The following is an 18,978-nucleotide window of genomic DNA, read 5'->3' as shown; positions in this document are numbered from 1 at the left end:
CCTGCTGGTTCATTTTTATGAACGTCAGCTTGTCCACATTGGCTGTAGACAGGCGGCTGCGTTTGTCTGTAATGACGCCCCCTGCCGTTGCTGAATACACGTTCAGACAAAACGCTGGCCGCCGGGCAGGCCAGCACCTCCAAGGCATAAAGGCTAGCTCTGGCCACGTGGACATTTAGGAGACCCAGAGTTGAATGGGGCCGAACCATCAGTCAGTACGTGGAGGGGTGTGCACACGTACTGTTCCACCATGTTAGTGAAATGTTGCCTCCTGCTAACACGTTGCGTATCAGGTGGTGGTGCAGTTAGCTGTGGCGTGTTGACAAAAGTTTTCCACATCTCTGCCATGCTAACCCTGCCCTCAAAGGAGCTGGCATTGACACAGCTGCCTTGGCGACCTCTTGCTCCTCCTCTGCCTTGGCCTTGGGCTTCCACTTGTTCCCCTGTGACATTTGGGAATGCTCTCAGTAGCGCGGCTACCAACGTGCGCTTGTACTCGCGCATCTTCCTATCACGCTCCAGTGCAGGAAGTAAGGTGGGCACATTGTCTTTGTAGCGTGGATCCAGCAGGGTGGCAACCCAGTAGTCCGCACAGGTTAAAATGTGGGCAACTCTGCTGTCGTTGCGCAGGCACTGCAGCATGTAGTCGCTCATGTGTGCCAGGCTGCCCAGGGGTTAAGGACAAGCTGTCCTCTGTGGGAGGCGTATCGTCATCGTCCTGCCTTTCCCCCAGCCACGCACCAGTGATGGACCCGAGCTGCGTTGGGTGCCACCCCGCTGTGACCATGCTTCATCCTCATCCTCCTCCACCTCCTCCTCATCCTCGTCCTCCTCGTCCTCCAGTAGTGGGCCCTGTCTGGCCACATTTGTACCTGGCCTCTGCTGTTGCAAAAAACCTCCCTCTGAGTCACTTCGAAGAGACTGGCCTGAAAGTGCTAAAAATGACCCCTCTTCCTCCTCCTCCTCCTCCTGGGCCACCTCCTCTTGCATCATCGCCCTAAGTGTTTTCTCAAGGAGACATAGAAGTGGTATTGTAACGCTGATAACGGCGTCATCGCCACTGGCCATGTTGGTGGAGTACTCGAAACAGCGCAACAGGGCACACAGGTCTCGCATGGAGGCCCAGTCAATGGTGGTGAAGTGGTGCTGTTCTGTAGTGCGACTGACCCGTGCGTGCTGCAGCTGAAACTCCACTATGGCCTGCTGCTGCTCGCACAGTCTGTCCAGCATGTGCAAGGTGGAGTTCCACCTGGTGGGCACGTCGCATATGAGGCGGTGAGCGGGAAGGCCGAAGTTACGCTGTAGCGCAGACAGGCGAGCAGCAGCAGGATGTGAACGCCGGAAGCGCGAACAGACGGCCCGCACTTTATGCAGCAGCTCTGACATGTCGGGGGTAGTTGTGAATGCAAGGGATGTGCGTCAAATTGGCTAGTCCCAGAGCTGCAACGAGATTTCGCCCATTATCGCACACCACCAGGCCGGGCTTGAGGCTCACCGGCAGCAACCACTCGTCGGTCTGTTGTTCTATACCCCGCCACAACTTCTGTGCGGTGTGGGGCCTGTCCCCCAAACATATGAGTTTCAGAATGGCCTGCTGACGTTTACCCCGGGCTGTGCTGAAGTTGGTGGTGAAGGTGTGTGGCTGACTGGATGAGCAGGTGGAAGAAGAGGAGGAGGAAGCCGAGAAGGAGGAGGTGGCAACAGGAGGCAAAGAATGTTGCCCTGCGATCCTTGGCGGCGGAAGGACGTGCGCCAAACAGCTCTCCGCCTGGGGCCCAGCTGCCACTACATTTACCCAGTGTGCAGTTAGGGAGATATAGCGTCCCTGGCCGTGCTTACTGGTCCACGTATCTGTGGTTAGGTGGACCTTGCCACAGATGGCGTTGCGCAGTGCACACTTGATTTTATCGGATACTTGGTTGTGCAGGGAAGGCACGGCTCTCTTGGAGAAGTAGTGGCGGCTGGGAACAACATACTGTGGGACAGCAAGCGACATGAGCTGTTTGAAGCTGTCTGTGTCTACCAGCCTAAATGACAGCATTTCATAGGCCAGTAGTTAGAAATGCTGGCATTCAGGGCCAGGGATCGAGGGTGGCTAGGTGGGAATTTACGCTTTCTCTCAAATGTTTGTGAGATGGAGAGCTGAACGCTGCCGTGTGACATGGTTGAGACGCTTGGTGACGGAGGTGGTGGTGGTGGTGTTGGTGGTACATCCCCTGTTTGCTGGGCGGCAGGTGCCAACGTTCCTCCAGAGGCGGAGGAAGAGGCCGAGGCGGCAGCAGCAGAAGAGGCCGAGGCGGCAGCAGCAGAAGAGGTAGCAGGGGGAGCCTGAGTGACTTCCTTGGTTTTAAGGTGTTTACTCCACTGCAGTTCATGCTTTGCATGCAGGTGCCTGGTCATGCAGGTTGTGCTCAGGTTCAGAACGTTAATGCCTCGCTTAAGGCTCTGATGGCACAGCGTGCAAACCACTCGGGTCTTGTCGTCAGCACATTGTTTGAAGAAGTGCCATGCCAGGGAACTCCTTGAAGCTGCCTTTGGGGTGCTCGGTCCCAGATGGCGGCGGTCAGTAGCAGGCGGAGTCTCTTGGCGGCGGGTGTTTCTGCTTTTGCCCACTGCTCCCTCTTTTGCTACGCTGTTGGCTCGGTCTCACCACTGCCTCTTCCTCCGAACTGTGAAAGTCAGTGGCACGACCTTCATTCCATGTGGGGTCTAGGACCTCATCATCCCCTGCATCGTCTTCCACCCAGTCTTGATCCCTGACCTCCTGTTCAGTCTGCACACTGCAGAAAGACGCAGCAGTTGGCACCTGTGTTTCGTCATCATCAGAGACATGCTGAGGTGGTATTCCCATGTCCTCATCAGGAAACATAAGTGGTTGTGCGTCAGTGCATTCTATATCTTTCACAGCTGGGGAAGGGCTAGGTGGATGCCCTTGGGAAACCCTGCCAGCGGAGTCTTCAAACAGCATAAGAGACTGCTGCATAACTTGAGGCTGAGACAGTTTCCCTGGTATGCATGGGGGTGATGTGACAGACTGATGGGGTTGGTTTTCAGGCGCCATCTGTGCGCTTTCTGCAGAAGACTGGGTGGGAGATAATGTGAACGTGCTGGATCCACTGTCGGCCACCCAATTGACTAATGCCTGTACCTGCTCAGGCCTTACCATCCTTAGAACGGCATTGGGCCCCACCATATATCGCTGTAAATTCTGGCGGCTACTGGGACCTGAGGTAGTTGGTACACTAGGACGTGTGGATGTGGCAGAACGGCCACGTCCTCTCCCAGCACCAGAGGGTCCACTAACACCACCATGACCATGTCCACGTCCGCGTCCCTTACTAGATGTTTTTCTCATTGTTATGGTTCACCACAACAACAAAAATATTATTTGGCCCAATGTATTGTATTCAAATTCAGCGGGATATAAATTTGAGGCCTAGTATTTAGGCGCTGGGTGACCGGTATGGATTTACTAACAGAATTAGACTTGGAAATGCACAGTAGCGTGTGTGTGAAGTTATTCTGAATGACCCTATGTGCACCTTGAATATTATATACCCTTTTAGGGATAGATTTCAAATAGCTCTGATACAGCAGAAACCACTAAATTATGAAATTGCTAAATTGGGAATTGTATTTCAACCCAGAACAAAAAATGTGCTTTGACGGACACTAAATAACTTTCCCAGCCACAACAGGACAGCGGTAACGAGAGATTTAGCAGGATATAAATTTGAGGCCTAGTATTTAGGCGCTGGGTGACAGGTATGGGTTTAGTGACAGAATTAGACTTGGAAATACACAGTAGCGGGTGTGTGTGAAGTTATTCTGAATGACCCAATGTGCACCTTGAATATTATATACCCTTTTAGGGATAGATTTCAAATAGCTCTGATATAGCAGAAACCACTAAATTATGAAATTGCTAAATTGGGAATTGTATTTCAACCCAGAACAAAAAATGTGCTTTGACGGACACTAAATAACTTTCCCAGCCACAACAGGACAGCGGTAACGAGAGATTTAGCAGGATATAAATTTGAGGCCTAGTATTTAGGCGCTGGGTGACAGGTATGGGTTTAGTGACAGAATTAGACTTGGAAATACACAGTAGCGGGTGTGTGTGAAGTTATTCTGAATGACCCAATGTGCACCTTGAATATTATATACCCTTTTAGGGATAGATTTCAAATAGCTCTGATATAGCAGAAACCACTAAATTATGAAATTGCTAAATTGGGAATTGTATTTCAACCCAGAACAAAAAATGTGCTTTGACGGACACTAAATAACTTTCCCAGCCACAACAGGACAGCGGTAACGAGAGATTTAGCAGGATATAAATTTGAGGCCTAGTATTTAGGCGCTGGGTGACAGGTATGGGTTTAGTGACAGAATTAGACTTGGAAATACACAGTAGCGGGTGTGTGTGAAGTTATTCTGAATGACCCAATGTGCACCTTGAATATTATATACCCTTTTAGGGATAGATTTCAAATAGCTCTGATATAGCAGAAACCACTAAATTATGAAATTGCTAAATTGGGAATTGTATTTCAACCAAGAACAAAAATGTGCTTGACGGACACTAAATAACTTCCCAGCCACAACAGGACAGCGGTAACGAGAGATTTAGCGGGATATAAATTTGAGGCCTAGTATTTAGGCGCTGGGTGACAGGTATGGGTTTAGTGACAGAATTAGACTTGGAAATGCACAGTAGCGGGTGTGTGTGAAGTTATTCTGAATGACCCAATGTGCACCTTGAATATTATATACCCTTTTAGGGATAGATTTCAAATAGCTCTGATATAGCAGAAACCACTAAATTATGAAATTGCTAAATTGGGAATTGTATTTCAACCCAGAACAAAAATGTGCTTTGACGGACACTAAATAACTTTCCCAGCCACAACAGGACAGCGGTAACGAGAGATTTAGCAGGATATAAATTGAGGCCTAGTATTTAGGCGCTGGGTGACAGGTATGGGTTTAGTGACAGAATTAGACTTGGAAATACACAGTAGCGGGTGTGTGTGAAGTTATTCTGAATGACCCAATGTGCACCTTGAATATTATATACCCTTTTAGGGATAGATTTCAAATAGCTCTGATATAGCAGAAACCACTAAATTATGAAATTGCTAAATTGGGAATTGTATTTCAACCCAGAACAAAAAATGTGCTTTGACGGACACTAAATAACTTTCCCAGCCACAACAGGACAGCGGTAACGAGAGATTTAGCGGGATATAAATTTGAGGCCTAGTATTTAGGCGCTGGGTGACAGGTATGGGTTTAGTGACAGAATTAGACTTGGAAATACACAGTAGCGGGTGTGTGTGAAGTTATTCTGAATGACCCAATGTGCACCTTGAATATTATATACCCTTTTAGGGATAGATTTCAAATAGCTCTGATATAGCAGAAACCACTAATTATGAAATTGCTAAATTGGGAATTGTATTTCAACCCAGAACAAAAAATGTGCTTTGACGGACACTAAATAACTTTCCCAGCCACAACAGGACAGCGGTAACGAGAGATTTAGCAGGATATAAATTTGAGGCCTAGTATTTAGGCGCTGGGTGACAGGTATGGGTTTAGTGACAGAATTAGACTTGGAAATACACAGTAGCGGGTGTGTGTGAAGTTATTCTGAATGACCCAATGTGCACCTTGAATATTATATACCCTTTTAGGGATAGATTTCAAATAGCTCTGATATAGCAGAAACCACTAAATTATGAAATTGCTAAATTGGGAATTGTATTTCAACCCAGAACAAAAAATGTGCTTTGACGGACACTAAATAACTTTCCCAGCCACAACAGGACAGCGGTAACGAGAGATTTAGCAGGATATAAATTTGAGGCCTAGTATTTAGGCGCTGGGTGACAGGTATGGGTTTAGTGACAGAATTAGACTTGGAAATACACAGTAGCGGGTGTTGTGTAAAGTTATTCTGAATGACCCAATGTGCACCTTGAATATTATATACCCTTTTAGGGATAGATTTCAAATAGCTCTGATATAGCAGAAACCACTAAATTATGAAATGCTAAATTGGGAATTTTATTTCAACCCAGAACGAAAAAATGTGCTTTGACTGACACTAAATAACTTTCCCAGCCACAACAGGACAGCGGTAACGAGAGATTAGCAGGATATAAATTTGAGGCCTAGTATTTAGGCGCTGGGTGACAGGTATGGGTTTAGTGACAGAATTAGACTTGGAAATACACAGTAGCGGGTGTGTGTGAAGTTATTCTGAATGACCCAATGTGCACCTTGAATATTATATACCCTTTTAGGGATAGATTTCAAATAGCTCTGATATAGCAGAAACCACTAAATTATGAAATTGCTAAATTGGGAATTGTATTTCAACCCAGAACAAAAATGTGCTTTGACGGACACTAAATAACTTTCCCAGCCACAACAGGACAGCGGTAACGAGAGATTTAGCAGGATATAAATTTGAGGCCTAGTATTTAGGCGCTGGGTGACAGGTATGGGTTAGTGACAGAATTAGACTTGGAAATACACAGTAGCGGGTGTGTGTGAAGTTATTCTGAATGACCCAATGTGCACCTTGAATATTATATACCCTTTTAGGGATAGATTTCAAATAGCTCTGATATAGCAGAAACCACTAAATATGAAATTGCTAAATTGGGAATTGTATTTCAACCCAGAACAAAAAATGTGCTTTGACGGACACTAAATAACTTTCCCAGCCACAACAGGACAGCGGTAACGAGAGATTTAGCAGGATATAAATTGAGGCCTAGTATTTAGGCGCTGGGTGACAGGTATGGGTTTAGTGACAGAATTAGACTTGGAAATACACAGTAGCGGGTGTGTGTGAAGTTATTCTGAATGACCCAATGTGCACCTTGAATATTATATACCCTTTTAGGGATAGATTTCAAATAGCTCTGATATAGCAGAAACCACTAAATTATGAAATTGCTAAATTGGGAATTGTATTTCAACCCAGAACAAAAAATGTGCTTTGACGGACACTAAATAACTTTCCCAGCCACAACAGGACAGCGGTAACGAGAGATTTAGCAGGATATAAATTTGAGGCCTAGTATTTAGGCGCTGGGTGACAGGTATGGGTTTAGTGACAGAATTAGACTTGGAAATACACAGTAGCGGGTGTGTGTGAAGTTATTCTGAATGACCCAATGTGCACCTTGAATATTATATACCCTTTTAGGGATAGATTTCAAATAGCTCTGATATAGCAGAAACCACTAAATTATGAAATTGCTAAATTGGGAATTGTATTTCAACCCAGAACAAAAAATGTGCTTTGACGGACACTAAATAACTTTCCCAGCCACAACAGGACAGCGGTAACGAGAGATTTAGCAGGATATAAATTTGAGGCCTAGTATTTAGGCGCTGGGTGACAGGTATGGGTTTAGTGACAGAATTAGACTTGGAAATACACAGTAGCGGGTGTGTGTGAAGTTATTCTGAATGACCCAATGTGCACCTTGAATATTATATACCCTTTTAGGGATAGATTTCAAATAGCTCTGATATAGCAGAAACCACTAAATTATGAAATTGCTAAATTGGGAATTGTATTTCAACCCAGAACGAAAAATGTGCTTTGACTGACACTAAATAACTTTCCCAGCCACAACAGGACAGCGGTAACGAGAGATTTAGCAGGATATAAATTTGAGGCCTAGTATTTAGGCGCTGGGTGACAGGTATGGGTTTAGTGACAGAATTAGACTTGGAAATACACAGTAGCGGGTGTGTGTGAAGTTATTCTGAATGACCCAATGTGCACCTTGAATATTATATACCCTTTTAGGGATAGATTTCAAATAGCTCTGATATAGCAGAAACCACTAAATTATGAAATTGCTAAATTGGGAATTGTATTTCAACCCAGAACAAAAAATGTGCTTTGACGGACACTAAATAACTTTCCCAGCCACAACAGGACAGCGGTAACGAGAGATTTAGCAGGATATAAATTTGAGGCCTAGTATTTAGGCGCTGGGTGACAGGTATGGGTTTAGTGACAGAATTAGACTTGGAAATACACAGTAGCGGGTGTGTGTGAAGTTATTCTGAATGACCCAATGTGCACCTTGAATATTATATACCCTTTTAGGGATAGATTTCAAATAGCTCTGATATAGCAGAAACCACTAAATTATGAAATTGCTAAATTGGGAATTGTATTTCAACCAGAACAAAAAATGTGCTTTGACGGACACTAAATAACTTTCCCAGCCACAACAGGACAGCGGTAACGAGAGATTTAGCAGGATATAAATTTGAGGCCTAGTATTTAGGCGCTGGGTGACAGGTATGGGTTTAGTGACAGAATTAGACTTGGAAATACACAGTAGCGGGTGTGTGTGAAGTTATTCTGAATGACCCAATGTGCACCTTGAATATTATATACCCTTTTAGGGATAGATTTCAAATAGCTCTGATATAGCAGAAACCACTAAATTATGAAATTGCTAAATTGGGAATTGTATTTCAACCCAGAACAAAAAATGTGCTTTGACGGACACTAAATAACTTTCCCAGCCACAACAGGACAGCGGTAACGAGAGATTTAGCAGGATATAAATTTGAGGCCTAGTATTAGGCGCTGGGTGACAGGTATGGGTTTAGTGACAGAATTAGACTTGGAAATACACAGTAGCGGGTGTGTGTGAAGTTATTCTGAATGACCCAATGTGCACCTTGAATATTATATACCCTTTTAGGGATAGATTTCAAATAGCTCTGATATAGCAGAAACCACTAAATTATGAAATTGCTAAATTGGGAATTGTATTTCATCCCAGAACAAAAATGTGCTTTGACGGACACTAAATAACTTTCCCAGCCACAACAGGACAGCGGTAACGAGAGATTTAGCGGGATATAAATTTGAGGCCTAGTATTTAGGCGCTGGGTGACAGGTATGGGTTTAGTGACAGAATTAGACTTGGAAATGCACAGTAGCGGGTGTGTGTGAAGTTATTCTGAATGACCCAATGTGCACCTTGAATATATATACCCTTTTAGGGATAGATTTCAAATAGCTCTGATATAGCAGAAACCACTAAATTATGAAATTGCTAAATTGGGAATTGTATTTCAACCCAGAACAAAAAATGTGCTTTGACGGACACTAAATAACTTTCCCAGCCACAACAGGACAGCGGTAACGAGAGATTTAGCAGGATATAAATTTGAGGCCTAGTATTTAGGCGCTGGGTTGACAGGTATGGGTTTAGTGACAGAATTAGACTTGGAAATACACAGTAGCGGGTGTGTGTGAAGTTATTCTGAATGACCCAATGTGCACCTTGAATATTATATACCCTTTTAGGGATAGATTTCAAATAGCTCTGATATAGCAGAAACCACTAAATTATGAAATTGCTAAATTGGGAATTGTATTTCAACCCAGAACAAAAAATGTGCTTTGACTGACACTAAATAACTTTCCCAGCCACAACAGGACAGCGGTAACGAGAGATTTAGCAGGATATAAATTTGAGGCCTAGTATTTAGGCGCTGGGTGACAGGTATGGGTTTAGTGACAGAATTAGACTTGGAAATACACAGTAGCGGGTGTGTGTGAAGTTATTCTGAATGACCCAATGTGCACCTTGAATATTATATACCCTTTTAGGGATAGATTTCAAATAGCTCTGATATAGCAGAAACCACTAAATTATGAAATTGCTAAATTGGGAATTTTATTTCAACCCAGAACGAAAAATGTGCTTTGACTGACACTAAATAACTTTCCCAGCCACAACAGGACAGCGGTAACGAGAGATTTAGCAGGATATAAATTTGAGGCCTAGTATTTAGGCGCTGGGTGACAGGTATGGGTTTAGTGACAGAATTAGACTTGGAAATACACAGTAGCGGGTGTGTGTGAAGTTATTCTGAATGACCCAATGTGCACCTTGAATATTATATACCCTTTTAGGGATAGATTTCAAATAGCTCTGATATAGCAGAAACCACTAAATTATGAAATTGCTAAATTGGGAATTGTATTTCAACCCAGAACAAAAAATGTGCTTTGACGGACACTAAATAACTTTCCCAGCCACAACAGGACAGCGGTAACGAGAGATTTAGCAGGATATAAATTTGAGGCCTAGTATTTAGGCGCTGGGTGACAGGTATGGGTTTAGTGACAGAATTAGACTTGGAAATACACAGTAGCGGGTGTGTGTGAAGTTATTCTGAATGACCCAATGTGCACCTTGAATATTATATACCCTTTTAGGGATAGATTTCAAATAGCTCTGATATAGCAGAAACCACTAAATTATGAAATTGCTAAATTGGGAATTGTATTTCAACCCAGAACAAAAAATGTGCTTTGACGGACACTAAATAACTTTCCCAGCCACAACAGGACAGCGGTAACGAGAGATTTAGCAGGATATAAATTTGAGGCCTAGTATTTAGGCGCTGGGTGACAGGTATGGGTTTAGTGACAGAATTAGACTTGGAAATACACAGTAGCGGGTGTGTGTGAAGTTATTCTGAATGACCCAATGTGCACCTTGAATATTATATACCCTTTTAGGGATAGATTTCAAATAGCTCTGATATAGCAGAAACCACTAAATTATGAAATTGCTAAATTGGGAATTGTATTTCAACCCAGAACAAAAAATGTGCTTTGACGGACACTAAATAACTTTCCCAGCCACAACAGGACAGCGGTAACGAGAGATTTAGCAGGATATAAATTTGAGGCCTAGTATTTAGGCGCTGGGTGACAGGTATGGGTTTAGTGACAGAATTAGACTTGGAAATACACAGTAGCGGGTGTGTGTGAAGTTATTCTGAATGACCCAATGTGCACCTTGAATATTATATACCCTTTTAGGGATAGATTTCAAATAGCTCTGATATAGCAGAAACCACTAAATTATGAAATTGCTAAATTGGGAATTGTATTTCAACCCAGAACAAAAATGTGCTTTGACGGACACTAAATAACTTTCCCAGCCACAACAGGACAGCGGTAACGAGAGATTTAGCAGGATATAAATTTGAGGCCTAGTATTTAGGCGCTGGGTGACAGGTATGGGTTTAGTGACAGAATTAGACTTGGAAATACACAGTAGCGGGTGTGTGTGAAGTTATTCTGAATGACCCAATGTGCACCTTGAATATTATATACCCTTTTAGGGATAGATTTCAAATAGCTCTGATATAGCAGAAACCACTAAATTATGAAATTGCTAAATTGGGAATTGTATTTCAACCCAGAACGAAAAATGTGCTTTGACTGACACTAAATAACTTTCCCAGCCACAACAGGACAGCGGTAACGAGAGATTTAGCAGGATATAAATTTGAGGCCTAGTATTTAGGCGCTGGGTGACAGGTATGGGTTTAGTGACAGAATTAGACTTGGAAATACACAGTAGCGGGTGTGTGTGAAGTTATTCTGAATGACCCAATGTGCACCTTGAATATTATATACCCTTTTAGGGATAGATTTCAAATAGCTCTGATATAGCAGAAACCACTAAATTATGAAATTGCTAAATTGGGAATTGTATTTCAACCCAGAACAAAAAATGTGCTTTGACGGACACTAAATAACTTTCCCAGCCACAACAGGACAGCGGTAACGAGAGATTTAGCAGGATATAAATTTGAGGCCTAGTATTTAGGCGCTGGGTGACAGGTATGGGTTTAGTGACAGAATTAGACTTGGAAATACACAGTAGCGGGTGTGTGTGAAGTTATTCTGAATGACCCAATGTGCACCTTGAATATTATATACCCTTTAGGGATAGATTTCAAATAGCTCTGATATAGCAGAAACCACTAAATTATGAAATTGCTAAATTGGGAATTGTATTTCAACCCAGAACAAAAAATGTGCTTTGACGGACACTAAATAACTTTCCCAGCCACAACAGGACAGCGGTAACGAGAGATTTAGCAGGATATAAATTTGAGGCCTAGTATTTAGGCGCTGGGTGACAGGTATGGGTTTAGTGACAGAATTAGACTTGGAAATACACAGTAGCGGGTGTGTGTGAAGTTATTCTGAATGACCCAATGTGCACCTTGAATATTATATACCCTTTTAGGGATAGATTTCAAATAGCTCTGATATAGCAGAAACCACTAAATTATGAAATTGCTAAATTGGGAATTGTATTTCAACCCAGAACAAAAAATGTGCTTTGACGGACACTAAATAACTTTCCCAGCCACAACAGGACAGCGGTAACGAGAGATTTAGCAGGATATAAATTTGAGGCCTAGTATTTAGGCGCTGGGTGACAGGTATGGGTTTAGTGACAGAATTAGACTTGGAAATACACAGTAGCGGGTGTGTGTGAAGTTATTCTGAATGACCCAATGTGCAACTTGAATATTATATACCCTTTTAGGGATAGATTTCAAATAGCTCTGATATAGCAGAAACCACTAAATTATGAAATTGCTAAATTGGGAATTGTATTTCATCCCAGAACAAAAATGTGCTTTGACGGACACTAAATAACTTTCCCAGCCACAACAGGACAGCGGTAACGAGAGATTTAGCGGGATATAAATTTGAGGCCTAGTATTTAGGCGCTGGGTGACAGGTATGGGTTTAGTGACAGAATTAGACTTGGAAATACACAGTAGCGGGTGTGTGTGAAGTTATTCTGAATGACCCAATGTGCACCTTGAATATTATATACCCTTTTAGGGATAGATTTCAAATAGCTCTGATATAGCAGAAACCACTAAATTATGAAATTGCTAAATTGGGAATTGTATTTCAACCCAGAACAAGAAATGTGCTTGAACGGACACTAAATAACTCTCCCAGCTACAGCAGTAACGAGAGATTTAGCGGGATATAAATTTGAGGCCTAGTATTTAGGCGCTGGGTGACAGGTATGGGTTTAGAGACAGAATTAGACTTGGAAATACACAGTAGCGGGTGTGTGTGAAGTTATTCTGAATGACCCAATGTGCACCTTGAATATTATATACCCTTTTAGGGATAGATTTCAAATAGCTCTGATATAGCAGAAACCACTAAATTATGAAATTGCTAAATTGGGAATTGTATTTCAACCCAGAACAAGAAATGTGCTTGAACGGACACTAAATAACTCGCCCAGCTACAGCACTAAGGACAGATTTAGCGGGATATAAATTTGAGGCCTAGTATTTAGGCGCTGGGTGACAGGTATGGGTTTAGTGACAGAATTAGACTTGGAAATACACAGTAGCGGGTGTGTGTGAAGTTATTCTGAATGACCCAATGTGCACCTTGAATATTATATACCCTTTTAGGGATAGATTTCAAATAGCTCTGATATAGCAGAAACCACTAAATTATGAAATTGCTAAATTGGGAATTGTACTTCAACCCAGAACAAAAAATGTGCTTTGACGGACACTAAATAACTTTCCCAGCCACAACAGGACAGCGGTAACGAGAGATTTAGCAGGATATAAATTTGAGGCCTAGTATTTAGGCGCTGGGTGACAGGTATGGGTTTAGTGACAGAATTTGACTTGGAAATACACAGTAGCGGGTGTGTGTGAAGTTATTCTGAATGACCCAATGTGCACCTTGAATATTATATACCCTTTTAGGGATAGATTTCAAATAGCTCTGATATAGCAGAAACCACTAAATTATGAAATTGCTAAATTGGGAATTGTATTTCAACCCAGAACAAAAAATGTGCTTTGACGGACACTAAATAACTTTCCCAGCCACAACAGGACAGCGGTAACGAGAGATTTAGCAGGATATAAATTTGAGGCCTAGTATTTAGGCGCTGGGTGACAGGTATGGGTTTAGTGACAGAATTAGACTTGGAAATACACAGTAGCGGGTGTGTGAAGTTATTCTGAATGACCCAATGTGCACCTTGAATATTATATACCCTTTTAGGGATAGATTTCAAATAGCTCTGATATAACAGAAACCACTAAATTATGAAATTGCTAAATTGGGAATTGTATTTCAACCCAGAACAAAAAATGTGCTTTGACGGACACTAAATAACTTTCCCAGCCACAACAGGACAGCGGTAACGAGAGATTTAGCGGGATATAAATTTGAGGCCTAGTATTTAGGCGCTGGGTGACAGGTATGGGTTTAGTGACAGAATTAGACTTGGAAATACACAGTAGCGGGTGTGTGTGAAGTTATTCTGAATGACCCAATGTGCACCTTGAATATTATATACCCTTTTAGGGATAGATTTCAAATAGCTCTGATATAGCAGAAACCACTAAATTATGAAATTGCTAAATTGGGAATTGTACTTTCAACCCAGAACAAAAATGTGCTTTGACGGACACTAAATAACTTTCCCAGCCACAACAGGACAGCGGTAACGAGAGATTTAGCAGGATATAAATTTGAGGCCTAGTATTTAGGCGCTGGGTGACAGGTATGGGTTTAGTGACAGAATTAGACTTGGAAATACACAGTAGCGGGTGTGTGTGAAGTTATTCTGAATGACCCAATGTGCACCTTGAATATTATATACCCTTTTAGGGATAGATTTCAAATAGCTCTGATATAGCAGAAACCACTAAATTATGAAATTGCTAAATTGGGAATTGTATTTCAACCCAGAACAAAAAATGTGCTTTGACGGACACTAAATAACTTTCCCAGCCACAACAGGACAGCGGTAACGAGAGATTTAGCAGGATATAAATTTGAGGCCTAGTATTTAGGCGCTGGGTGACAGGTATGGGTTTAGTGACAGAATTAGACTTGGAAATACACAGTAGCGGGTGTGTGAAGTTATTCTGAATGACCCAATGTGCACCTTGAATATTATATACCCTTTTAGGGATAGATTTCAAATAGCTCTGATATAGCAGAAACCACTAAATTATGAAATTGCTAAATTGGAAATTGTATTTCAACCCAGAACAAAAAATGTGCTTTGACGGACACTAAATAACTTTCCCAGCCACAACAGGACAGCGGTAACGAGAGATTTAGCGGGATATAAATTTGAGGCCTAGTATTTAGGCGCTGGGTGACAGGTATGGGTTTAGTGACAGAATTAGACTTGGAAATGCACAGTAGCGGGTGTGTGTGAAGTTATTCTGAATGACCCAATGTGCACCTTGAATATTATATACCCTTTTAGGGATAGATTTCAAATAGCTCTGATATAGCAGAAACCACTAAATTATGAAATTGCTAAATTGGGAATTGTATTTCAACCCAGAACAAAAAATGTGCTTTGACGGACACTAAATAACTTTCCCAGCCACAACAGGACAGCGGTAACGAGAGATTTAGCAGGATATAAATTTGAGGCCTAGTATTTAGGCGCTGGGTGACAGGTATGGGTTTAGTGACAGAATTAGACTTGGAAATACACAGTAGCGGGTGTGTGTGAAGTTATTCTGAATGACCCAATGTGCACCTTGAATATTATATACCCTTTTAGGGATAGATTTCAAATAGCTCTGATATAGCAGAAACCACTAAATTATGAAATTGCTAAATTGGGAATTGTATTTCAACCCAGAACAAAAAATGTGCTTTGACGGACACTAAATAACTTTCCCAGCCACAACAGGACAGCGGTAACGAGAGATTTAGCGGGATATAAATTTGAGGCCTAGTATTTAGGCGCTGGGTGACAGGTATGGGTTTAGTGACAGAATTAGACTTGGAAATACACAGTAGCGGGTGTGTGTGAAGTTATTCTGAATGACCCAATGTGCACCTTGAATATTATATACCCTTTTAGGGATAGATTTCAAATAGCTCTGATATAGCAGAAACCACTAAATTATGAAATTGCTAAATTGGGAATTGTATTTCAACCCAGAACAAAAAATGTGCTTTGACGGACACTAAATAACTTTCCCAGCCACAACAGGACAGCGGTAACGAGAGATTTAGCGGGATATAAATTTGAGGCCTAGTATTTAGGCGCTGTGTGACAGGTATGGGTTTAGTGACAGAATTAGACTTGGAAATGCACAGTAGCGGGTGTGTGTGAAGTTATTCTGAATGACCCTATGTGCACCTTGAATATTATATACCCTTTTAGGGATAGATTTCAAATAGCTCTGATATAGCAGAAACCACTAAATTATGAAATTGCTAAATTGGGAATTGTATTTCAACCCAGAACAAAAAATGTGCTTTGACGGACACTAAATAACTTTCCCAGCCACAACAGGACAGCGGTAACGAGAGATTTAGCAGGATATAAATTTGAGGCCTAGTATTTAGGCGCTGGGTGACAGGTATGGGTTTAGTGACAGAATTAGACTTGGAAATACACAGTAGCGGGTGTGTGAAGTTATTCTGAATGACCCAATGTGCACCTTGAATATTATATACCCTTTTAGGGATAGATTTCAAATAGCTCTGATATAGCAGAAACCACTAAATTATGAAATTGCTAAATTGGGAATTGTATTTCAACCCAGAACAAAAAATGTGCTTTGACGGACACTAAATAACTTTCCCAGCCACAACAGGACAGCGGTAACGAGAGATTTAGCGGGATATAAATTTGAGGCCTAGTATTTAGGCGCTGGGTGACAGGTATGGGTTTAGTGACAGAATTAGACTTGGAAATGCACAGTAGCGGGTGTGTGTGAAGTTATTCTGAATGACCCTATGTGCACCTTGAATATTATATACCCTTTTAGGGATAGATTTCAAATAGCTCTGATATAGCAGGAACCACTAAATTATGAAATTGCTAAATTGGGAATTGTACTTCAACCCAGAACAAAAAATGTGCTTTGACGGACACTAAATAACTTTCCCAGCCACAACAGGACAGCGGTAACGAGAGATTTAGCGGGATATAAATTTGAGGCCTAGTATTTAGGCGCTGGGTGACCGGTATGGATTTAGTGACAGAATTAGACTGGGATATGGCCAAAAAATAACCACACTATTGCTGGTTAAATGCACTTGGTGACAGGCGCAGCTTGCCCCTGATGTAGTATATGGCCAAAAAATGAACAGACTATTGCTGGTTAAATGCACTTGGTGTCACAGCTTGACCAACCACACTACTGAGGGTTAAATGCACTTGGTGACGGGCGCAGCTTGCCCCTGATGTAGTATATGGCCAAAAAATGAACAGACTATTGCTGGTTAAATGCACTTGGTGTGACAGCTTCACCCTGATGTAGGCTTTAGCCAAAAAACAACCACACCATTGAGGGTTAAATGCACTTGGTGACAGGCGCAGCGTGCCCCTGATTTAGTATATGGCCAAAAAATGAACAGACTATTGCTGGTTAAATGCACTTGGTGTGACAGCTTCACCCTGATGTAGGCTTTAGCCAAAAAACAACCACACCATTGAGGGTTAAATGCACTTGGTCGCAGCTTGGATGCACTTGGTCGCAGCACCGCACAAGACACAAAATGGCCGCCGATCACCCCAGAAAAATTGACTGACAAACGGTCTGGGCAGCCTAAAAACAGTGAGTGAGCATTTGAATTTCAGCAGCTCAATGATGCACAGCTGCAGATCGATCGATTAATCATGTGAAGTCCTTTGGAGGAGTTAATCTGCCTAATCTCGCCCTACTGTCGCATCCGCAACCTCTCCCTACGCTAATCAGAGCAGAGTGACGGGCGGCGCTATGTGACTCCAGCTTAAATAGAGGCTGGGTCACATGGTGCTCTGGCCAATCACAGCCATGCCAATAGTAGGCATGGCTGTGACGGCCTCTTGGGGCAAGTAGTATGACGCTTGTTGATTGGCTGCTTTGCAGCCTTTCAAAAAGCGCCAAGAAAGCGTCACAAAAGCGCCAAGAAAGCGACGAACACCGAACCCGGACTTTTACGAAAATGTCCGGGTTCAGGTCCGTGTCACGGACACCCCAAAATTCGGTACGAACCCGAACTATACAGTTTGAGTTCGCTCATCCCTAGTGGCTATGCTTACACACTATAGCAGGGATGGCCAACCTGTGGCTCTCCAGCTGTTGTAAAACTACAACTCCCACCATGCCCTGCAGTAAGCTGATAGCTGTAGGCAGTCTACGTATTCTGGGAGTTGTAGTTTTGCAACAGCTGGGGAGTCTCAGGAGGCCTGAACCACGGAAGTACGCAGTCATTCATGCTCAGTTGCTCCCATCCTGGCCACCTTGTATCTACATTAAATAGGTGGCCATAACCCCTGGAAACAAGCAGTGTATAATGCAATGGAAAAATGAATCCGGCCCCCTAAGGAGGCAATATGGATAGTGACAATACATTAGTTAGGGTACTTTCACACTAGTGTTTTTCTTTTCCGGCACTGAGTTCCATCCTAGGGGCTCTATACCGGAAAATAACTGATCAGTTTTAGGGCTCTTTCACACCTGCGTTCTTTTCTTCCGGCAAAGAGTTCTGTCTTAGGGGCTCTGTACCGGAAAATAACTGATCAGTTTTATCCTAATGCATTCTGAATGGAGAGAAATCCATTCAGGATGTCTTCAGTTCTGTCTTTTTGACATTTCAGGATGGAGATAATGCCGCAGCATGCTGCGGTTTTATCTCCGTCCAAAATTCCGGAACATATGCCGGATTCGGCATTAATTTACATTGAAATGTATTAGTGCCGGATCTGGCATTAAAAATACTGCAATGCTGGATCCGCAGACCTTAAAAAAGGGGGCGTACAATGGGATATTTTTATAGAGCCAATTGTTATCGATGCGGCAATACCCAATATGTCTGTTTTTTCTATTTCTTTTTTACAATTTTACGTGTTTTCTTTGGAAAGGGCCTTTTTTACTTGAAACTTTATTTTTTTATTATGAAAAAAACTTTTTTTTTTTTGTCCTACTCTGGGACTTCAACTTCTGGGGTCTGATCCCCTTTGCAATGCACTGCAAAACGTTGTGTATTGTAATGCATTGGCTGTCAGCTTGTATGCTGACAGCCTGCCTGTGAGACCCATCCTAAGGGGCTGTATATCACAGGCTTCCGTAGAA

Source organism: Bufo gargarizans, chromosome 4 (genome assembly GCF_014858855.1).
Source record: "Bufo gargarizans isolate SCDJY-AF-19 chromosome 4, ASM1485885v1, whole genome shotgun sequence".
Taxonomy (NCBI): Eukaryota; Metazoa; Chordata; class Amphibia; order Anura; family Bufonidae; genus Bufo; species Bufo gargarizans.
This window is presented reverse-complemented; position numbering follows the sequence as displayed.